The 12807-nt window shown below is 48.5% G+C and overlaps 1 pseudogene; it reads right to left on the bottom strand.

Moving 5' to 3' along the window:
* Positions 1-9957: 9957 nt before the first annotated feature.
* Positions 9958-10443, bottom strand: LOC137223135 (large ribosomal subunit protein eL21-like; annotated as a pseudogene).
* Between the last annotated feature and the right edge of the window lie 2364 nt (positions 10444-12807).

A 12807-nucleotide genomic window follows, 5' to 3' on the forward strand; every position in this document is an offset into this window, starting at 1 on the left:
GCGGGGCTGGGAAGCCAGAATGCCCTGCAGGGATGGGCTGGGAGATTGTGAGGAGAATCTCCAGTCTGAGCTTCTGTGGACAGAGGAGGGCAGAGAGAGAGGGGTGCAGGGAGACAGAGAAGAAAGTGGACACTAGTCACCTGAACTTCCCCTGTGGGAGGACCGGTGCCACCAGCCCCTTGACAAGCATCCTCCCTGGGACCCTGTTCCGCCCCGGGAGCACCTGAGATTCAGGGGCTCGAGGACGGCCTGGGGCCCGGATGCCTGTGTGAGCCCACGGTGGCACCTTCATCACCGAGCTCCACCGTGCGAGGGACAAGACAGTGGAGCTGCCAGAGAAGACACGGGGATGCGGCCCGAGACGGAGGATGGACTGAAGTGATTTCCAAGGCAGATGCGTTAGAGGGGCCGGGCTTGAGCAGCGGAGTCGGACACCGGGGAGGGAATCGCCGCGGGAAGCGGCCCACAGGCCCCGCCCCAGCCCTGAGGTTCCTGGCGGCGAAGCAGCTCCCGCGGCGCCCAGGGCCTGCGAGCGCACCCGGGAGGGGGCAGCAGCGCCCCGCGAAAGCCGAGCTCCCAGGCCGGCGGGCTGTGGAGGAAAGCCGCTGCTTCCCGCAGGTGGACGGGGGCAACCGTGGACCGGGCCAGGCCGGGGCAGCGCCCCTCGGCACCCCCAGACGCCCCCCGCCGGCCGGCCCGCTGCCTCTGCTGCGCCCGCACGGGCCTGAGCGTTCCTCCTGGGCCTCTGCCCCTTGAGGGCAACCTCCCGAAGCTGTGCCCCTGACTGTGTGCAGAGCGCTCAGTAATCAGGGTCACTGGTGTCCACCTTCTTCTGCATCTCTCCCCCAGCTCTCTCTGCCCCGCTCTGTCCACGGAAGCTCAGACTGGAGATTCTCCCCACAATCTCCCAGCCCATCCCTGCAGGGCACTCCGGCTTCCCAGCCCCGCGGTGGGCCATTTTCCACCTTCCGGGCGTGGGGCAAAGATCCTGGCCCAGCTTTGGGTCCTCTCACGGACATCAAGTCTTCACTTCTCATCTTCCTAAGGCTCCTTCCTGCATCTTACTTCCCTTCTGTTTTCTTCTCCTTATTAGCGCCCACTACTGCGTAGCTCCCTCCTCCCCTCCCGTGGGGCCAGCCCCAGTCCTGGTTCCCACCTTATGAAGCAGAGACCCCACCCACCTCTTGCTTGGGCCACTGTCCACCAGGCCCTGCTGTACTGTGTGATGTGAGCCAGGTGGCCTGCAGCTCTGCCAGGAAGGCCCGTGCAGAGCCCACCTTGTAAGAGGGGCCTGGGCTGGTCTTCACAGGCTTGCTGGCTACTCGCCAGGCCCGGTGATGTCCTGAGGCTCAGAGTAGCCAGTTGCACAAATATAACTCACACCACATATCAGATGTGAAGGGTAAACAGAGTAGCATTATTTTGCTTAGAACTAATCTGGTCTTTTTCCTCTGAGCCACACCCACTAGTTAGTGGGATGGGGAGGAAAAACTAAATGTCAATCCAGTTAAACTTTGAGCTGATATTTCAAACCCTTCGGATAATGTTTGGCCTTCAGGAAAAACACTCTGTGTCTTTGATAGCCGCGGCTCCCTCTGTCTCCCCACACTAGAGGCCCCAGAGTATGGGGCGAGGGGGGCTTTCTCCCCTCATGGCACCAGGGGCAGTGAGTTCTTCATTCTCATGAAGGCCCCCGGATGTGTGCTGCCCACTGGTCTTCAGGGAGCCTTTTTTTTTTTTTTTTCCGGTTGGGTCATATTTGACCTCCTGGCCCCCAGTACTCAAGGTGTTACCCATTCTTCCAGCCCAGGTAGTGCTCCCAGCGACGATTTGGTGTCTCGGTCTCAGTTGGGCTGCAGGCCCAGCTCTCTCCACTCTGTTAGCTGAGAGGTCACCTTGTCTCCAAACAGAAGGCCCCCTCGGTGGGCCCATTGGCTCCCAGCTCTGCATCTGCCCCCCCCATGAGACTGAGGGTGGTCCAGGGAAGCTGAACTTCAGGCCTCACTCATGCTGACCATGCAGAGCTCCTTTTCTGTGACTGTTCCCTGGGTTCTAATGGGGCGGCATATGCAGTGGCTTCCTCCCAAGGTCCCAAGGGTGACACTAACTTCTCTAACACCCTCCCTCTGTAGGCCCAGAGGTGGGGACAGGCAGGGCGTTTCTGCTGATGGCCTGGGTCTTCTCAGTCTGTTTACTTCCTCCTCTTTTTTTAAGATTCTCAGGTAGAGAGAAAGGGTGGGCTCTTCTAATACTTCTGTCCCCTCCTTTCTGACTCCCACGAGGCCTAAATGACGGGCGTTGGCATCTTACTGTGTATATGGGAGAACTCCAAGCTTCAGGCTTTCTTTCTTTCTTTTTTTTCCTTTCAGCTATACATATACATATCTTCATTCTTCTTTAGATCATTTTCTCCTATAGGTTATCACAGAATACTGAATAGAATCCCCTGCGCTATACAGTAGGTCCTTGGTGGTTATCTATCTTATATGTAGTAGGCTTTCTCCTGATGTACTAAGAGAGGAAGAAGAATCTGGAAAATCCCTTCTTGAGATAATGGTCTGGTTCTTAAGCCTGGAACTTTCTGCATAATCCTATTCTGAATGACCAAAGTCCCAGTACCTGGGTCTCTCTCTGGAATTCCTTCTGTAATCAGTAAGAATCTGCACACAGATTTCCCTCCCCACCCCTACGTCCTCTCCCCCCCTCCCCCTCCCCCCTCCTTACTGCACACACAGTCCTCCCTCCTCCTATAAGCAAATGGATATCTAGGGTGAAACCGGGAGAGTGGGAAACAGAAGAGAAACGCCATGTTACTGCCTTAAAATGGTATCCCTCTTCCCCTCTCTTGTAGCCTAAAGAACTCTGCTCTCATTGGGTCTCAATTACTTAGCTTTTCTCTTGCTCTTACTGTCCTGTTAAACCCCCAGGTCTCTGTCCCTTCTGCTCACTTCCCCGAAGGGGCTTGTCAGCAGCAGCTCTCCTCCCAGATACCAGCTGGAGGTGCTTTAGTTTCCTATCTGCCCTCATCACCCAGAAGCATGCCCCAGTTCCCCCTGCAGCCTCACCTACCGTCCTGCACCTGTAGGTAAAGCCCAGAGCTTGGCAGACTTACCATTTGCATGTTACCATTCCTCAGGTGCACAGGGTGCACTTTCCCATCTCCGTGCCATTGCACGTGCTGGGCCCCCTGCCCTAGCTGTCCATCATCTAGCCCTTTGCCAAGGCTCATCTCAATATCATTTCCTGTGCGAAGTCTTTCCTGACTCTGCTAAGTCAGTGCGAGAGTTCTGCCTCCTCTGAGGGCCTGAACCGCTTCGAACCCCTCGTGTCCTGCCCTGTATTTATAGCTAAGTTTCTATTTCTCTCCCAACTACACTGAAATCTCTCCGAAGGCAGGAACTGTCTGTCACTCAGTCATGTATCTTCCACGGGGCTCTGGGTTAAATTAAATGGAACATGATTATTGACAGGAATAGCCCTAGACCAAATTTTAAAGTAGGTCCAAAGCGTATCAACTCACACAAATAATTTAATTTCTTTAATCTCAGTTTCCTAGTGTGTTAAATAATTGAGCTGGTTTCCATGGTGTCTTAAATCATTTTCATCTCCGACAAGCTGTAATTCTGCCCATGCTCTCCTGTGACCACTGTGTGCGTGTAAGGGTGCTCATGGTGGGGGGGCGGGTAGGGATTACTGCCTGGGGAGGCCAGTGGAGCACCGTAAGAGCACAGGTTTTAGATTAGGACAAACCTGGGTCTAAATCCAGGCTCAGGCGCTCGGCTGCTGGGTGACCTCGGGTGGGCCGGCTTCTCTGAGTTCAATGGAAAATGCAAAGGACCACTCATCCCCTCAGTGCTGAGTGCCGCGTTGGGCTGGCAGCTGGGAATATGGAGTAAATACAACACATCCCCTCTCTGCAGGAGGCATGAGTCCATTAGAAGGAGCAAATCCTGAAAACCAGTAAACGTAATCAAGTGTAGAAGTTCTCTACAGGAAAATGTCCAGGACACAGCAGGGGCACAAAGGAGGGAGAGATAGATAAGCAGATTCCAGGGATGATCAGGCTGGGAGTGGTGGCAAGGAAAGCTCCCCTGAAGACGTGAGACAGAAGGGAACGCTCCTGGACCTTCTGGGTGGAGGGAGAGAAGCAAGGGGGGCCAGATCCCTTACTGTCATCGTGAGCCTTCTCTGACCCAGATTAGTGAGGCCTAGGAAGCTTGGATCCCGAGTGCATTTCCCGGGTCACAGCTGACATTTAGACCACTAGGCTGGGCCCGGATCCTACTGGTCTCACTCCAAGCCCCAGTCCCTTTCTCTGTGGTCGATGAGTCATTCCCAGTACCTGAGGTGACCTCTGAGCAGCTGCTTCTCCTCAGTGACCTTTGCCCAGCTAATCTCTTTCAGGGAAGAGCAGTGCCTGAGAAAAGGCAACTAGTTCCATAAGAAGTGACCCCTCCTTAAACTGCGCCCTTTACTGGGTCCAGGGCAGATGCTTTCTGCACGGAATACACAGGAGTTTCTACCAGGGGACAGTCTGCTCAACAGCACTAGCCTGACGAAGCTGTTCAAACGCCGTGCCTTTTGACACTTGGCAGGATTAGCAAAGCACCTCTGCCCTCGGAGGGTGGGAAAGTTTCCAGTCTGCCTGCAGAAAGGGAGGTCGAGCAAACAGGCATATTGTTTTCTCATAGCTGTCTCTCTTGGTAATGTTGGGTTCGGCCAGCCGTGCATTTTTGGAGTGTTACACAGGCTTACGTTTAGCCTTCATCAGAGAACAATTAGGGTGAGTGTGGGGAGAAGCCAAAGGGTCAGGGACAACAGATGGGCCTCCACTTAAGCAGTTTAGAAGTTCGGTTGCCCCAAGGGAAGAAGACCCATTTTGCCTGGAGGAGCTAGGAGTTGGGTAGAAAGAGGCAGAATGGAAAGAAGGCAGAGGGCCTCTCCTTTCTGAAATACCCCTTTGGGACAAGTCTCTGGATCTCAGGCGGTTGATTTAGTTTTCCATAAAGAAGCATCGGCAGCCCTGGCAGAAGCAAGAAGCCAGAGGCCTGGTGCCATACTAAAATAGCAGCATCGCTGCGTTTTCCAGCTGACGGATTACTCCTTGGTGAGCCAGATACGTTTGGAACATCATTTGGAAGCAAAACCACATTTTTTTTCCAAAAAGAAAAAATTTAGAGGAAACTTTGCATGCAGTGAAGTCAGGGCTTAACTCTTAAGGGGAAGCAGTACAGCGACAGCCATTGGACCTTTGCTGACGGAACCCATGCTTCTGGGTGCAGGATGAGTTTCCCTTTGGTGAAAGGTCAGCTGAGGTGCCTGTGAGGGGCAGAAGGCACTGTCTTCCAGAAGGGTGGTGGACAGAATGAAAGTGCTATTAAGTTGGTAGAAAAGTACAAAAGGCAGAAAGAAAATTGTGTGACTTAGCCTTTGCTGAGTAACATTCCATCCCCAAACTCAGTGGTTGGAAACAACCACCATGTTATCTATGCATGGTTCTGGAGGTCAGCAGTTTGGTTAGGCTCAGCAGTGTGGTTCTTCTAGTCATCTCACCTGGGGTCATCTGGCTGCTACCATCTGGCAGCTCATAATGGGGTTGGGTAGTCTAAGATGGCCTTCCTCACTTATCTAGGCATGGATGCGGCCTCTTAGCTGGGCTGCATGTCTCCAGAAACCAACCTTGGCTTCTCCACACGGTGGCTAGGTTCCAAAAGCAGCAGGAGAGAGAGAAAGACTCAACTCACAATCACTTTCCAGTCTCCGCTTGTGTTACATTTGCTGTCCCATTAGCAAAAGCAAGTCGCATGGCCAAGCTCTGAGTCCATGTGGGAGGAGACGACACCAGGGTGTGGATACAGGGAGGGACCCCTGGCTCCATTGGGAGCCATTACTGTAACTGTCTACCCTCAAGAAGGAAGTAAATCTGAAATGGAATCGAACACCCTAACCTCAGTGGGATGCAAACCGTGTGAGTCAGAGTCCAGATGAGCTCAAGCTGAGGGAAGAAAGACCAGAGAATGATCTTGTTGGGTTTTTGGAGCAAGCCTGCTATTTCCTGGGGATGTTGGAGTAGGGAGACGCTTGTCTTAGTAAGAATCGAATAACTCAAGTGAGGGTCATTTTTAGCATCTCATAAAATTTTATAACATCCTCTTCCTCCATATTTACATATATATCCAAGTAGATACAACTGGAGATTCCTTAGCCTTCCCCAGCCTATGGGAAAGATGGCGGTGTAGCTATGGACTCTAAGCAGGAAAACAGACACGACGCTTTTAGTTTCCACAGCGAATGGAATTGGTTATACTCATGATGAAGGAGGAGAGAGCCAAACAAGGGTCCATGAGGCACCCTGGGGATGAGCAACAGCAGGGGGGCTTAGAATCTCATAAATATAACTCAGCTGGTGTCTTCCGGCAGCCCCTCCTCAAACTCACATCTCTGGGACCAGGTCAGGCAACAATGTCCAAGGCTGACTCTCCCGTCCCCACTTAGGAACACCTGACAAAACTGTGCCCTTATTCTCCTTCTACCCAAATATCTTCCCACAAACCCACTCCTGGAAGTTCACCCACTTCTTTACCAGACACAGCCAGTCTTACCTGGATGAATTCAGATAGGTTCAGGCCGGGACTACACCCGCGCACACACACCTGCACACACACGCACGGCGCTGCTCACCCTGTACTACCCCAGCCTCTGCAAGGGTGCTCAAGGAATAATAGAAGTATCTTTGGGCTTCCCTGGTGGCACAGTGGTTGAGAGTCCGCCTGCCGATGCAGGGGACGCGGGTTCGTGCCCCGGTCCGGGAAGATCCCACATGCCGCGAAGCGGCTGGGCCCGTGAGCCATGGCCGCTGATCCTGCGCGTCCAGCGTTAATGTGTCATATACCCTATACTTCATTTCTTTACTCATGTGACAACCCTGCAAGGAGGCCCTGTTTTCATTTCCAAGTAAGAAAATTGCTGGACGCAGAGCTTTTGTCTCTGGCCCCAGCTTGCACAGCAAATAAGCAATAAGGTCAGGATGGTGAGTCAGGTCCATCTAACACCAAAGCCCATGCCCTTCTCCTACCATGTTGCCTCTCAACATATATAAATGACATTTTATTCCTGTCTTGGCACCATGTTTTATTTTCCCTAAGAGACTGGAACAAGTGGTTATTTATTTCCAAGGTTCCTAGTACCTTTGAGGACCAAAGAGTGCCACTTCATGTTGAGCGGTGCCAAGATTGAGTTTATCTAAAAATCATCACAATCAGTGTGCTATTTTATGCTCCTGTATGGTCTTCCAAGGACTGCTGTTGTTGTAAGATGAGCGTGCTGGAGGATTGACCCTGGAGGTGATATAGCCCAGGATCTGGAGGCCACTTAGCACTGTGGTTGAGAACACAAACTTTGGCACTGGCCACAGCCTTGGGAAAGGAATTTTCCATGGGCATGCAAAGCTGCGTCGTAGCTGGGAGTTTGGGTGATGTCAACATGAGACTCAGCCCAGGCAGGCCAACCCTGTAGAATCTTAGCAGCAATATGGATCTGAAGACTGGGGGCGGGGGGCAGGCAGGGGTGGACACAAATGTTCAAACTATAGCACATACTATCACAACGCAGAGTAGAAACCAAAGTCTTCACCATAACCCTCAGCCCTCCACACGTGGCTCTGCACCTGGACCTTGTCTCCTGCTTTCCTCCCAGCTTACTCTATGCTTACATTGGCCTTGCTGTCGACTAGCCCTCAAATGCTATGCTTCTACCCCAGGACCTTTGAACTTGCTAATTTCTCTGCTTGGAATGTTCTTTCCAGAGATATCTGCCCTTTCAACTCTTTCTGGTGTTTGTTCAAATACGAGGCCTTCCCTGACTACCCCAGTGAAAAGTGCAGCCTAGTCCCCCGCACTGCCTGTTTCCCTTGCTTGCCTTATGTTTCTCTGTAAAATCTACTCTACCATTTACCTAATTACTTTTGTACTGTGGGCCTCACCCCATGAGACCCCTGAGGACAGAGATTTTTTGAATCCTTTTCTGTCCACTGCTATCCACCCAGTGCCAAGAACAGTGTCCGACACATAATATTTGTCGAATGAATTCATCTGGGATCTAGCATCTGAGAAACAGTCTCGCCCACGCGCCATGAGAAAGCAGAGCGTGATGGTGAAGAGCACAGGCCACCTCTTTGCTTCCATTGTTTGTGCATCACACAGTAATCCAGCTGTTCCCAGCTGTCACAGGACACAACAGTGAGCTACTTGAGGGTGAAGGCTGTGTTTTATCATTCTCACACTGTTTTCTCCAGCTTTACCAAGGTATGATTGACAAATAAAATTGTAATAGATTTAAAGTGTACCATGTGATGACTTTAAACATATACCACTTCTTACCTCACAGCACAGCGCCTGGAGCCTAGGAGTTGCTCATTAAATATTTGTTGAATTTATTAAAAAGCAAAAAAAAAAGAGCTGAACATAGGATCTGGAAGCACCCATGACCAGCTTTATCTGTTTCTCACTTTTGCCTTGGGACAGCTGTATACGAAATTTGTTCATTTATTTACTTAACTCAGTCAACAAATGCAGCTTTGCAAAATCATGGGATTGCTATTATTATAAACAGTGTTCTTGAGAAATGCAAAGGCTGATTCCACTCGTGCTTTCCCTAGAAGTGTTTTTCTTCCAAACAGAAACCTCAGTGCCCCCATCCAATCAGCACAGATCTCAAAGGCTCTATGTCTGGCCAAGCACAGGGCATTTTTTGCTCTCCAGTCCCTGCTCCAGAATTTTGGAGAGCATTTCCCTGCCGAAAGCCCTTCCCACCCCTTAAGTGCATTGACGGCCGCTCACCACCATAGCAGATGTGTGGTCACAGGCAATTAAGTGGGTACAGGCTGTTAGCGGACAGACAGCATAAAGTATGCACGAGTGAGCCAACAAGCAAACAGTGGAAACCAGAGTGGTGAGATGGCTGTGTCCGCCCAGCCACTTGGAGAAGAGGGAACTTGCTTGCTTTCTTCACTTCCCAGCACTTCCTCATTGCAGCGCTAACCGTCCCACTGGCCATAATCCTTGTTTGATACATGAGATTCCAAGAGATGGAGAGATTTGCCCATCCTGCCCGTGGGTCAGGGCACCGGCCCTCACAGTCACTCCTGCCGTCTTTTCAGTTGTCCACTCCTGAGTGTGGCTACGTTCTGGGAAGTTCGGTAACGGTAGATATTTTAGGTGAAACCTCCCATTTGGATTGAGAGCAGTTGACTACCATATTTCAAGTCTCTGTCTGCAAGAAAAAAATGCTTTCAGAGGAAAATGAAACTTCTATCTCCATACCAGCTCATTCCTCATCCCAGAGAGGCCTATTCCAACCGTGGTTTGGGTCTGTGTTCGGTTCTTTCCAGTTCCTTCTGCATGGTCCTATTTTGTACAGACAGTATGTGGTAGTAGTTACGATGATCTAAGTAAAAAGGATGGAAACTTACATACAACAACACATGTGATCTCAAATGCATTATTCTAGGTCAGAGGTCCTCAACCAGGGGTGATTTTGACCCCCAGGGGACATCTGGCAATATCTGAAGACATTTTTGTTTGTGACAGTCTAGGAGGGAGATGCTGTTGGCATCTAGTGGGTGGAGGCCAGGGACGCTACTAAACATCCTACAGTGCCCAGGACAGCCCCACAGCAAAGTGTGATCTGGCCCCAGTGTCAACAGTGTTGAGGTGGAGAAAGCCTGTGCAAAGTGACAGAAGCAGACTCCAAGGGCTCCCTACTGTATAATTCCATTTATACGACATTTTGGAAAAGGCAAAACTGTAGGGAAAAAGAATACATCAGAGGCTGCCAGGAGCTGGGGTTGAGGAAAGGGGATTGACGTCTAAGGGGCACAAGGGAATCTGGGGGAGGACGGAAATGCTTTCTATCTTTTTTTTTTTAACAGTTCAGGTCTTTCAATTTTCTTTACACCCATCATGTCATGAATTCATAGGGAATGGGCTCCAGCAGTTCAGGCTCCTTTCCACTGGTTCTCACGACGTGTGCTTCTCTGGATGGAGCAGGCTGGCGCTTCAGCTGAACCCAGGTACCTTTCTCTTTGGCTTCCTTCTTTTCCTGATCATTTTCCTTCACCCGTTTCAGGAAGCTATCTCAGCTGTCAGAGTGCTTAATATGCTCGATACGCACATTAATACTCTTGGCAAGAATCTTGCCCTTACCCTGTTTGTTTACAATGATGCCAACAGCATGCTGGGTAACACTGTAGACTCTTCCAGTTTTGCCATGGTAACATTTGTGGGGCATTCCTTTTTGAATAGTGCCCATTCCCTTGATATCTACAATATCACCTTTTTTGTAGATTCACATGTATGTGGCCAAAGGAACAACTCCATGTTTTCTAAAAGGCCTAGAGAACATGTAGTGGGTGCCCCTCCTCTTTCCATTTGTGTTGGTCATTTTGGTGAATTACGGGAAGATGGCAGTTCCGGCCGAAAGGCTGCTTTCTATCTTGATTGTGGTGGTGGTTACACACATGTATGTGTTTGTCAAAACACACAGGACTGTACACTAAAAAGGGTAAATTTGACCTCTGTAAATTACACCTGAAACAAACAAACAAAAAACTCAGCTCTATTTGAACCAAAGCCATTCTGGAGAAGAAAGTACGGGGGGAAACTGGCTACCAAGAAAATGAGAAACAGAGGTCTAAGGGGTACAAACACAGAGGGACAGGTTTTTTGTTTGTCATTTATAACTAAATTATTGACTTCTCAGCAAATGACACCTTATCGAAAGTTACTTTGTAGTTATTGACCAAAAATTCTATAAAACAGCTTTATTGTGGTATAATTATCATGCAATGAGCTTTACAAATTTAAAGTGTATAATTTGGTAAGTTTTGACTTGTATATATATATATATATATATATATATATATATATATATATATACCAGTTAAACGATTATTGCAATCACAATGAAAATATCCATCATCCCCCATATCTCCTATTGTCCCTTTATAATCGTTCCCTCCCTGAAAAATTATAACAGTACTTGTCTCATAGGGTTATTGGGAAAATTTAAATGAGATCTGAGCATAGAGAGGGCCTGTTGTATACCTTGCTTGCTTTCTTTAGTAAGAGGAAGCTATTGTACAGTGGAAAAAACCTAATGGCAGAATAACTGTATTCCATGCCCAGATTTACTGCCTATTCTTGGTATTGGGCCAGAACAGAGGTGAAGGTTGAATAAATGAATAATCAATGCAAATGTGCTCAATAAATGCTTCTTGAATGAATGAACAGATGAATTAATGAATGAATGCACCAGATCTGTGTGCTTAAAACTAGCTTTAGAGACAAGAACAGCACAGTGAAAGAAACGGAGACCAAAGACATTACATAATCACATGGCACTAAATACAAGTGCATTTTAAACTTATACAGGTCTTAAATCAAATGTGTATTCTTCCCCACAAAACACACTCTTCTCCCTGAAATCCTTAAGTTAGTGGTTGTTCCCACTGTCCACTCGGTCCCCCAAGCCAGAAGGCTCGGATGCATCCTCAGCTTCCCATGATCCCTCAACTTCACACTTAATCCTATAGACATATGTCCCTGTCAATTCAGCTTCATCTCTTGACGCTCCCACCTCCTCATCTCCGTGGCAAGTTCCAGCTCTCATCAAATCTGATACAGAGGCTACTGTAGGAGCCTCTTCCTTAGCTTTCACCTCCTCAGAGCCTTTTCAGCTTCTGAAAGCTAAAACTTTCCTAAAATACCTTGGTTCTTGCCTGCTTCAAACCTCTGTTAACTTTCCATTACACCTGATGTAAAGTCCCACCTCCTTAGGTACAAAACTTCATTAACTGGACTAAATTTAGCTGGTCAGTCTCTAACCCACATCTAAAGTTTTGGTCATACCTATGCGTTCACCATTCTCCAGAAACATCTCATTATCTCTCTCCCCACATCCTCTTTCTTGTTAATTTTTTAAAATTGTGATAAAATAGACATATCATGAAATTTACCATTTTAGCCATTTTTAGGTGTACAGTTTAGTAACATTACGTACATTCATATTGTTGTGCAAACATCACCACCATCCATCTCCAGAACTTTTCCATCATCACAAACTGAAACTCTGAACCTCTTAAACAACAAATCCCCATTCTCCCTTCCTGCAGCCCCTGGCAACCACCACTCTACGTTCTGACTCTATGAATTTGACTACTCTAGGTACTTTATATAAATGGAATCCTACAGTATTTGTCTTTTTGTGTCTGGCTTTTTTCACTTAGCATAATGTCTTCAAGTTTCATCCATGTTGTAACATGTGTCAGAATTTCGTTCCTTCTTAAGGCTGAAAATATTCCATTGTCTGTATATGCCACATTCTGTTTATTCATTCATTATCAGTGGACATTGGGTTGTGTCCATCTTTTAGCAATTTTGAGTAATGCTGCTCTGAGCATTGGTGTACAAGTATCTGTTCAAGTCCCTGCTTCCAGTTCTTGTTCTCCCCATGTCTTTTAATGTTACATGTTCCTTTGGTCTAGAGAGCCAGCCCAGAGGCATCTTCTGCACCTCTTTCTGGAGAACTCATATTCATCCATCAACACCCATTTCAAAAGTTCCTTTCCTGGTTTAATCAAGAAGAGTTGGCCATGCACTCCTCGACACTCCCTCAGCCACAGAGACTATGCTCTCTTATAGTTCTTCCTTCGTTGAGTCACAATATTTTTGTGTCATTGTCTTCCTTGCCTTACTAAACTATACTTTAGTAAAAAGGGAGCTTACGTTGCTCACCTTTCTCCTCCATATA

The sequence above is a fragment of the Pseudorca crassidens genome, chromosome 4, assembly GCF_039906515.1.
Source record: "Pseudorca crassidens isolate mPseCra1 chromosome 4, mPseCra1.hap1, whole genome shotgun sequence".
In the NCBI taxonomy this organism is placed as follows: domain Eukaryota; kingdom Metazoa; phylum Chordata; class Mammalia; order Artiodactyla; family Delphinidae; genus Pseudorca; species Pseudorca crassidens.